Genomic DNA, 7,476 nt, shown 5'->3' with positions numbered 1-7,476 from the left:
ACAACCTGTCAAACACAATTATGTCAGTAAAATAGTTCAGAAGCACTGCACTTAAGAACCTCGCAGGTAAAAGGTGTCTCAAAGGGCTCAGTGTGTAATCATTTATCGGTATGTACTGAAAGTTCGATCCTACCTACTGTACCTAAGCGAATATTCAAATGCAGAAAATCATTAGGGTTTAATTAATAATCAGTTCTGACCATCCCCACCAAAAACAAATCAACCTTTTGGAAAAGACCATGTTGACTACAAAAAGCAATGCTTGTTAGACTTCAAAGTAGTTGAAGTATTTCTTAAGTCTGTGGCTTATGCGATTATGTTTGCATATCAAACGCATCACATGGCTGATAGGAATAAAATACCTGCTGAATTCACTTCAAAAGTCCACTTTTGCAATCCATAAACAACTTCTCTCATACAAGCACTTTGCCTCAGGCACTCAGGGAAAGAGATGGAAAGTTATCAGAACAAGACCTACAGGAAGGAGATCAGCATAATGTTTACTTTCTACTGTAGTCGCTTCAAATAAGCGGAGAATGTACAAAACCGTTTACCAGTGGGGAACATTAAGATTAACAAAGGCGGCAAATTAATCGTGGATTAGTCATTATTGTTTTTTCTTATCGCCTGTTTATAGCATAATCGCAAATGCACTTTGCAACAAGCACATCTGTTAAGTGATAAGAATAATTGGCTGCAATCCCAGTGGCAAATCAGAATGAAAGGAATCAAAAGAAAGAAAACAGCTCCAGCCATCAGGGAAGTTGTTTCTTTCCCAGTTTGTTTGCACGTATACATGAGCGTGCGTAGGTCTGACACGAGAGGCCTGTTGGACTATCGGCGACGGTCCAGGGATGTTTCCACCTGAGAAGGCTGGTGGAGGGTCTGCATGAGCGTCAAGTGAGAGGAAGATGCCTAACAGAAAGCCTGAAGGGCTGACAAATGAGCTGTCAAATAGGAACTGACATTTCCGGCTCACATGGTGAGGAAAAATAGCATTTGGCTGTCGGGCATCGCGAGTGAATGCTAATGTTTTGCTAAACTGCACTGTGAAACATTAAAGAGTGCCAGTTCCCTCACTCCCCTAACAGGTGTGAAGCAGGTGGTTTTGTGGCTTTCAAACGTTGTTTCTGACAAATTCAATGTGGAAATTTCCCCAAAGTGATTAGCGTACCAAAGATGAATTTGTCTCAAAACTCTGTTCAGTTACCGGTAAGTTGCATTTATGCGCCAAACACTTTGGCATGTTATCAGGACTGTTGTGTTATTTGCAGGAATCAGTCTGCACGTTTTAATGAGATGCAATGTTAAGAGCGGAACCAAAACTTTTGCCTCAAGATCGTTTTTGATTGACTGCGTCAGGCATCTGGTACATTTAGTGTTGTAGACGTGATGCAGTCCCGCATATATGCTCTTTGATATGATGTGGTGCAATTCTCCACTGTAACTTGAAATACTATGTGCATCTTCTAAAGAATGTTGTGAAAAACCCTGACAAATTAGATTTTTTTTAAGTAAATGTATAAGACGAGGCTTCAAAAAGGCGAAAAATAAAGCTGCCATCTCATCAACATTTTGGCCATATCTGCCAAGTGAATGAAAATACGCCCTGTTTTAAAACGGATGCTACTTCCCCTAGCCACGTTCTTGAACCTACACTGTCCTACACGTTTGAGCAGTAAAAACCACTGCCTAAAGCCTCTGGTGACTGGAATATATTCCACAGAATCATTGTAGGGCCTTTAACACCAGCGAGAGCCGCTCACTTCCTTGCTTGTGAATTTAACTATTGAAACCCAGCTGTTCTGTGAATTGTGGACTCCGGCGAAGATGCATTTTTGGGTTGCTAGCATAGCTAGCTAGCTAGCTAACTGCATGTTGTAGTGGCAAATGCATGTTTGTATGTACAGTAGTGGGGAAGGAGCGACTCATGTCGGACGACCAAATGCTTCGCTGGAAGACGTTTTAGCCACCCCCACAAAATCAAGGAAATTGAAATGGTCAAAACAAACCAAATATCCTCCTAAAAAACTATAATGCTATATCTCTAAAATTAAGTATAATATGGTTTTGTCTTTGCACATATTTTCAGCAATTATCTTGAAACACATTGAGTAGAAACCCATCTTTGATTTCACTGTGCAAGGTTAAATGAATGTTAAATTTACTGCAACTTATACAAGATAAAACACTTCTTACTCCTAAGTGGCAGATATGTGCTGTTGTGATTGCAAGCTGACGACTTTGATAGGACTTGTGCATTTTTTTTTAACTTGTGTTTTTCACACTGTTGAAGACCGAGGAGCTAAACCCAATCCGAATCATCGCTGTGAAAACTGCCTTAGTTCCGCTTCTCAGCAGAGAGAATTTTCATTACAGTTTTGGGCTGCTTTATCCCGTGTCCCTCTTTGGTCAGTGCTTTGAACAAGGGATTTAGCACAAGCATCGGATGAAAACAAGAGAACCCATTTCAAGTGGACCGGTGCAGGGGCAGCATGAGCACGTTTGCAAAAGCCTCTTTTGGAAAAGGCTTGCTCACACAGTCGACACAAAAAGAAAATGTGAAATTATGAATATTGTAGCCTACGGGTTACTAGTGCCAAAATAAGTGTGTGCTATTTTGCCAATAATTGTGACACAGTCTCACAAATCGCAATAATCAATATATTGGAAAGCTAGGTAGCTGAAAATGGGGAACTGGTAAATAAATGAGTTATTAAGCGCGTTTCCACACCGTCTGTAACTGCAGTGTGGTGCAAGTCAGGAGCAAAGAGTGAGTAAATGACAGAGGATGCCCAAACATTGCAAATAGATCATTGGAAATTGCAAATTCCTCATTTAAAAATGACAAAGCTGGAGTTGGACCATCCTTTTTCCCAATGGTTCATACAACAGTTATTCACAGTGAAATAAATGAATGCGAACATACTTAAGATGTCTTCAGTCACTCGGGATTTAAAGAGTGTTTCATAACCCCCTATTCATGTTTCAAGCAGAAAGGCCAGTGAAGCCAGCTGGAAAGCTTCTTGCTTCCCACCGGAGGGTAGTCCATGATCCAGGAGGAACCTCGTGCAATATTAATTTTGACATGCACAACTAGATCACTCTTATCATCAAAATCAAAAGTGGTTAGTCAACAGAACGAACATGCATGGCAGTTGACAATGCTTACCTGTCACGCACTAATAGAGAATGGCAATATGTGCTTACGTACATGGTTTCTATTTAAAGAACGATCCTAGCTGTGCCTCTTTAGTTTGTTGAAGTTGGAGCATATGGAGCAGAGTGTGTCTGGTGCGCTTGCTACTGCTGTGTTGGCACATCTTTGGCAGACATCCCCTGGAATGTAATCGAACTTTCCACTGTATATACAAGTAGATGTCTTGTCAAAGCACATTTATGTATGGTGTGTTCCACCCCATCAACCTGTGCAGCTTCCCGGCCTCGGAATGACTTGTGCGCTTTGCATATTATCGCCCACCAGTGTAACTTTCGAGAAGTATGCACTACTGTTCAAAAGTTTGGGGTCAGTTGGAAATGTCTTTCTTTTTTTTTTTTTTTAAAGATCACAAGGGTTTGTTTGTTTTTTTTAAACCACATCAGGGGGAGTATTATTCGGGAGGCTTAATAATAAATAAAAATGTTTCACATTTTTTTTAGACATTTAACAGTACCTATGCACTACTAGAATCACAGATTTACAGTGCATTTCATGCACAATGGATTATGTTTTTGTCTAGGTTACATTTGGTTTTGTTCCCTTGTGCCCTTTTTGTCCGCACCTGTTCTCGTTAACCGGGTCCCTTGTGTTTAACCAATCAGCTCCCTCAACCCTTTGTGTCTTGTCCAGGTGTTTCTTGTTGTCTCGTCACTTTGCTTGTATTTAGTTCCCTGAGGTCTGCCAGTCTTGGTCGGATCATTGTGTGTGTCTGTGTGCTCCTGTCATGTTTTGTACTTTCTGGCATAAGTTTTTGTTACTTTGGTTTCCTATGGTTCTCTGGACTTTGTATACAGTACATAATTGTTTTTTCCAGTGCCCTCAAAAAATACAAAAACATTTTTTTCCAAGACATTTTGCTCAGGCCACCCTACTCCACCTGCTAATGTGGATACACAATGTCAAAGATGGCTGGATGAATCTGCCTGGTGTTATTTTGGACATTTTTGCATGATCAAACGTGACGGTTCTGAAGTGTCCATTCAAGAGAAAAATATGATAGATTTTCATGGTGCTTGATTAGCTTACGTTACTGCTTATTGCAGTGTAGCTAAATTCTTTTTTACTTGAGTGCACACTTTTGAGTTTTTAATGATGGTAAAAAAAAGTGATAAAGCTTAATATTTCACCCCCAAGAGAATGAGGCTCAATAGGAAGTACAAGGTGGTAGAGGTGACCAATCACTGAAAGCTCAATTAAAATTTGAAGAGTAAGTGTTAGTACAAGTAAAATGTAATTTTATTTTTATTAACGTAATCTACCTAACTACTCTTTTTTTCACCTTTCTCTTTATGTTTTTTTCTATCCAATAGAGGGCACTATGGCTGTTCTTTGAATTCAGTCGTGTCCTGTTGCTCTGTGTGTGACCTTCTTTGGACTATATAATACCCAATGTTCAAGCAAAGCCGAGTTACATCTGCATGACTTCATGGCACTCCGTAAAGCATCTGCAGCACAGCATCAGACTCATATCCTTCCATTTGCATCCCCACTAGAGAAGGACTGCCAAAATTGTACATTTATACTGCTCCCAAGTTTCTGATTCGAGATCTTTGCGGGGAATATTACCACATTTTTCTATGAAAACACCAGTTTCAACCCTTTCAGCTGTTTTCAGTTGTCATTTGCGTTTGATGGAGTGTATAACTGTCACTGCAGCTGTTTTCAGGGGAAACATTTTTGACAGTGAAGTATTTTATAAGGAAAAGACACACTTCATACAACACTATCATGAAACAGCTTCATGACCGGCAATCTATTTTTTCACAGCTTTTGTTTCTAGTTTTTTTTTTTTTTCAGGGACATGCTAACCAGGCCGAAATGCACATAAACAATAACAACATGGAAGGGAAGACCCATATCGCATCAACATAAATAAACAATAGATTTTTTTCCATTATGCAAATGGTCTTTGGTTGTCGTGTTGTTAGTTGAGATTGGGAGGCTATGTTGGGCTTGAAACAAAGAGTGGACTAATTTATCTTGCATTGGCTCATGAGTTAATATTGGCTGCTTTCTGAATGTTCCAATGTCGTTACATGTACTAAGATGAAGACTAAAAAGATAACAAAGCATAGTGAATCTTTGGATGCCAGTAGCAACGACAAGGCAAAAGATTATAACTAACTACAATCCAGTGTTGACATCGTGTGAAGACAAGTGGAAATAAAATCTGTTTCACTGAATGGTCCGGAATAGTTGATCATGCTGATTTTGCCAAACGTTAGCCTCATGGCGAGAAAGCGTTAGCATTGAGGGAGTCAGCTGCCATTCTGGTAATCAAATAATCGTACATTTCTGACATTCATATACTGTATTTGTATTTTCGATAGTACCCCGACCGACATCCAACCTAAGATATACTGTATGTTTCATAAATCTGTGTGCTAAAATAAAATATAAATACAGTCAAACCTTGGTTCTCTGTTATCGACCAAATGGGATTTCGACCAGAATTTTTTTTTATTATATAAGCCGTACATGTTCATGTTCCACAAAGCTTATATTGTAGCAAGAAAAAGAAAACATTTCCACAAAGCTCATGATGTCATTAAAACCTTCAATTAATATTAAACATTTTCAGAATACATGGCAAAATGATAAGCCACCTGATTTTAACCTTCCCACAACAGACTGAGTTGATTATTTTTTTCACCTACAGTATATTCTCTGCGTTCTCCTGTTAAAAATGTGTAAACCGCGATTAAAAACATGTTTATGACAAGTATCTCCACCAACGGTCGTACAAAACTGCTTTGCGCATTGTAGGCTGTTTGCTTATAATTACTTCTCCGTATTGAATATTTTGAGGAAGAACCAAGAAGGTGACAAAATAATGATGCAGAGCAGTCTTCAGAACTTTGGGCTGCTCGCTTCTGTCTTGTGAAATACAGTCGTAAGAATAATCATGCTCAATGTGAGCATTTTCTCCCCTTCTGATCAAGGTCAGTAAAGGTGTTATTCTCACATGTCTCGAAAAGATGATCCTGAGCAATATAACATCCTGCTTTCTGGGTTTTATAGAGAGATTTTTCCTCCTCGGACCGACGATCGTAAATGTTCGAGCCTGTTTGATATTTACAATGGCAACCCCTTATGTTTGGTCAATGCCAATGTTGGGCTCAGGCACCAACTCCATGAACTTGTGACGTGAAATGGAATGGAAATGACAGTCGATCAGGAGGCGGCTTGATCCTCCCCACGTTGCCAGACACAAATAGAGGAGCAAGGTTGTGTTGAGTACTATGTACAGTCTACCGCCCCCCCCTCTCCGCTCCCCCCGCATTCACTGTATCCCTGAGTAAAAAAAAGTCCATTCTGAAAAGAATCCACTAATTCTACTAAACATACTCTAGCTACCATCCCGCCCTCCTGTTATTTATGTTTTATTTGCCTTCCAAGTTGTTGCAGTTGTTTATTGGTTTCCTTAGTGGTCATTTGTTTGCATGTGTCTCCAGAGATTCACATGGATGCCATTTCTTTTTTGTTTACCAGACATTGTCGGTCTTTGTAGGTTGAGTCTGTTCCTTCAGCCCAGCGGCCATCTTCTTCCTCATTGCTCACAACTATTGTCATCCTCCAGACATATTCTTCCTTTTGTGCCGGTGTGGCCCCCCTCTAAGCTGTGCCCCCAGGCTATCTGCCTCAGGTACCCCCCACTTCATGACTCATAAGTACCCAGGCTATTCGCATGAGGTGCTCTGCTGTCGTGCTCAGCAGCCGACGGGGCCTACCTGCCTGGGGTCTCTTTCACAAGCACTCTCCAGCCGTCGTACACCCTGCATTCATGTCATCTGTCCCAACTGCTGCTCAACACTCCTCGTTCTTGTGGTTTGTTTATTTGGTTAAACCAACTTCCATACACTTCAGTGTTACTATTTTATTGTATCAAGTGTTTCCTTAATGATGAATACAAAAGAAAATCTCTCTCTCTCTCTCTCTCTCTCTCTCTCTCTCTCTCTCTCTCTCTCTCTCTCTCTCTCTCTCTCTCTCTCTCTCTCTCTCTCTCTCTCTCTCTCTCAATCTCTCCATACCTGTCAACCTCGGCTAATAGCTGCCCTTATAAATGATTACGATTCCCCTTACTAAGCAACAAAAGCCCGTACAACGGCTTACCGCGCATTCGCACATCATGCTTTATCGATCCGACCGTACGCAGCAATGAAAAAAAAAACAAAAACGATTGAGGATTCCTTTTGCTGGTTTGCCGTGACAATAGTAGCGATCGACGACGGCGTTGTCGTTGGCTTCCAGCAAGT

This window comes from Hippocampus zosterae, chromosome 12 (assembly GCF_025434085.1).
Source record: "Hippocampus zosterae strain Florida chromosome 12, ASM2543408v3, whole genome shotgun sequence".
Taxonomy (NCBI): Eukaryota; Metazoa; Chordata; class Actinopteri; order Syngnathiformes; family Syngnathidae; genus Hippocampus; species Hippocampus zosterae.
The sequence above is the reverse complement of the archived record's forward strand: the minus strand, read 5'-3'. Positions refer to the sequence as shown.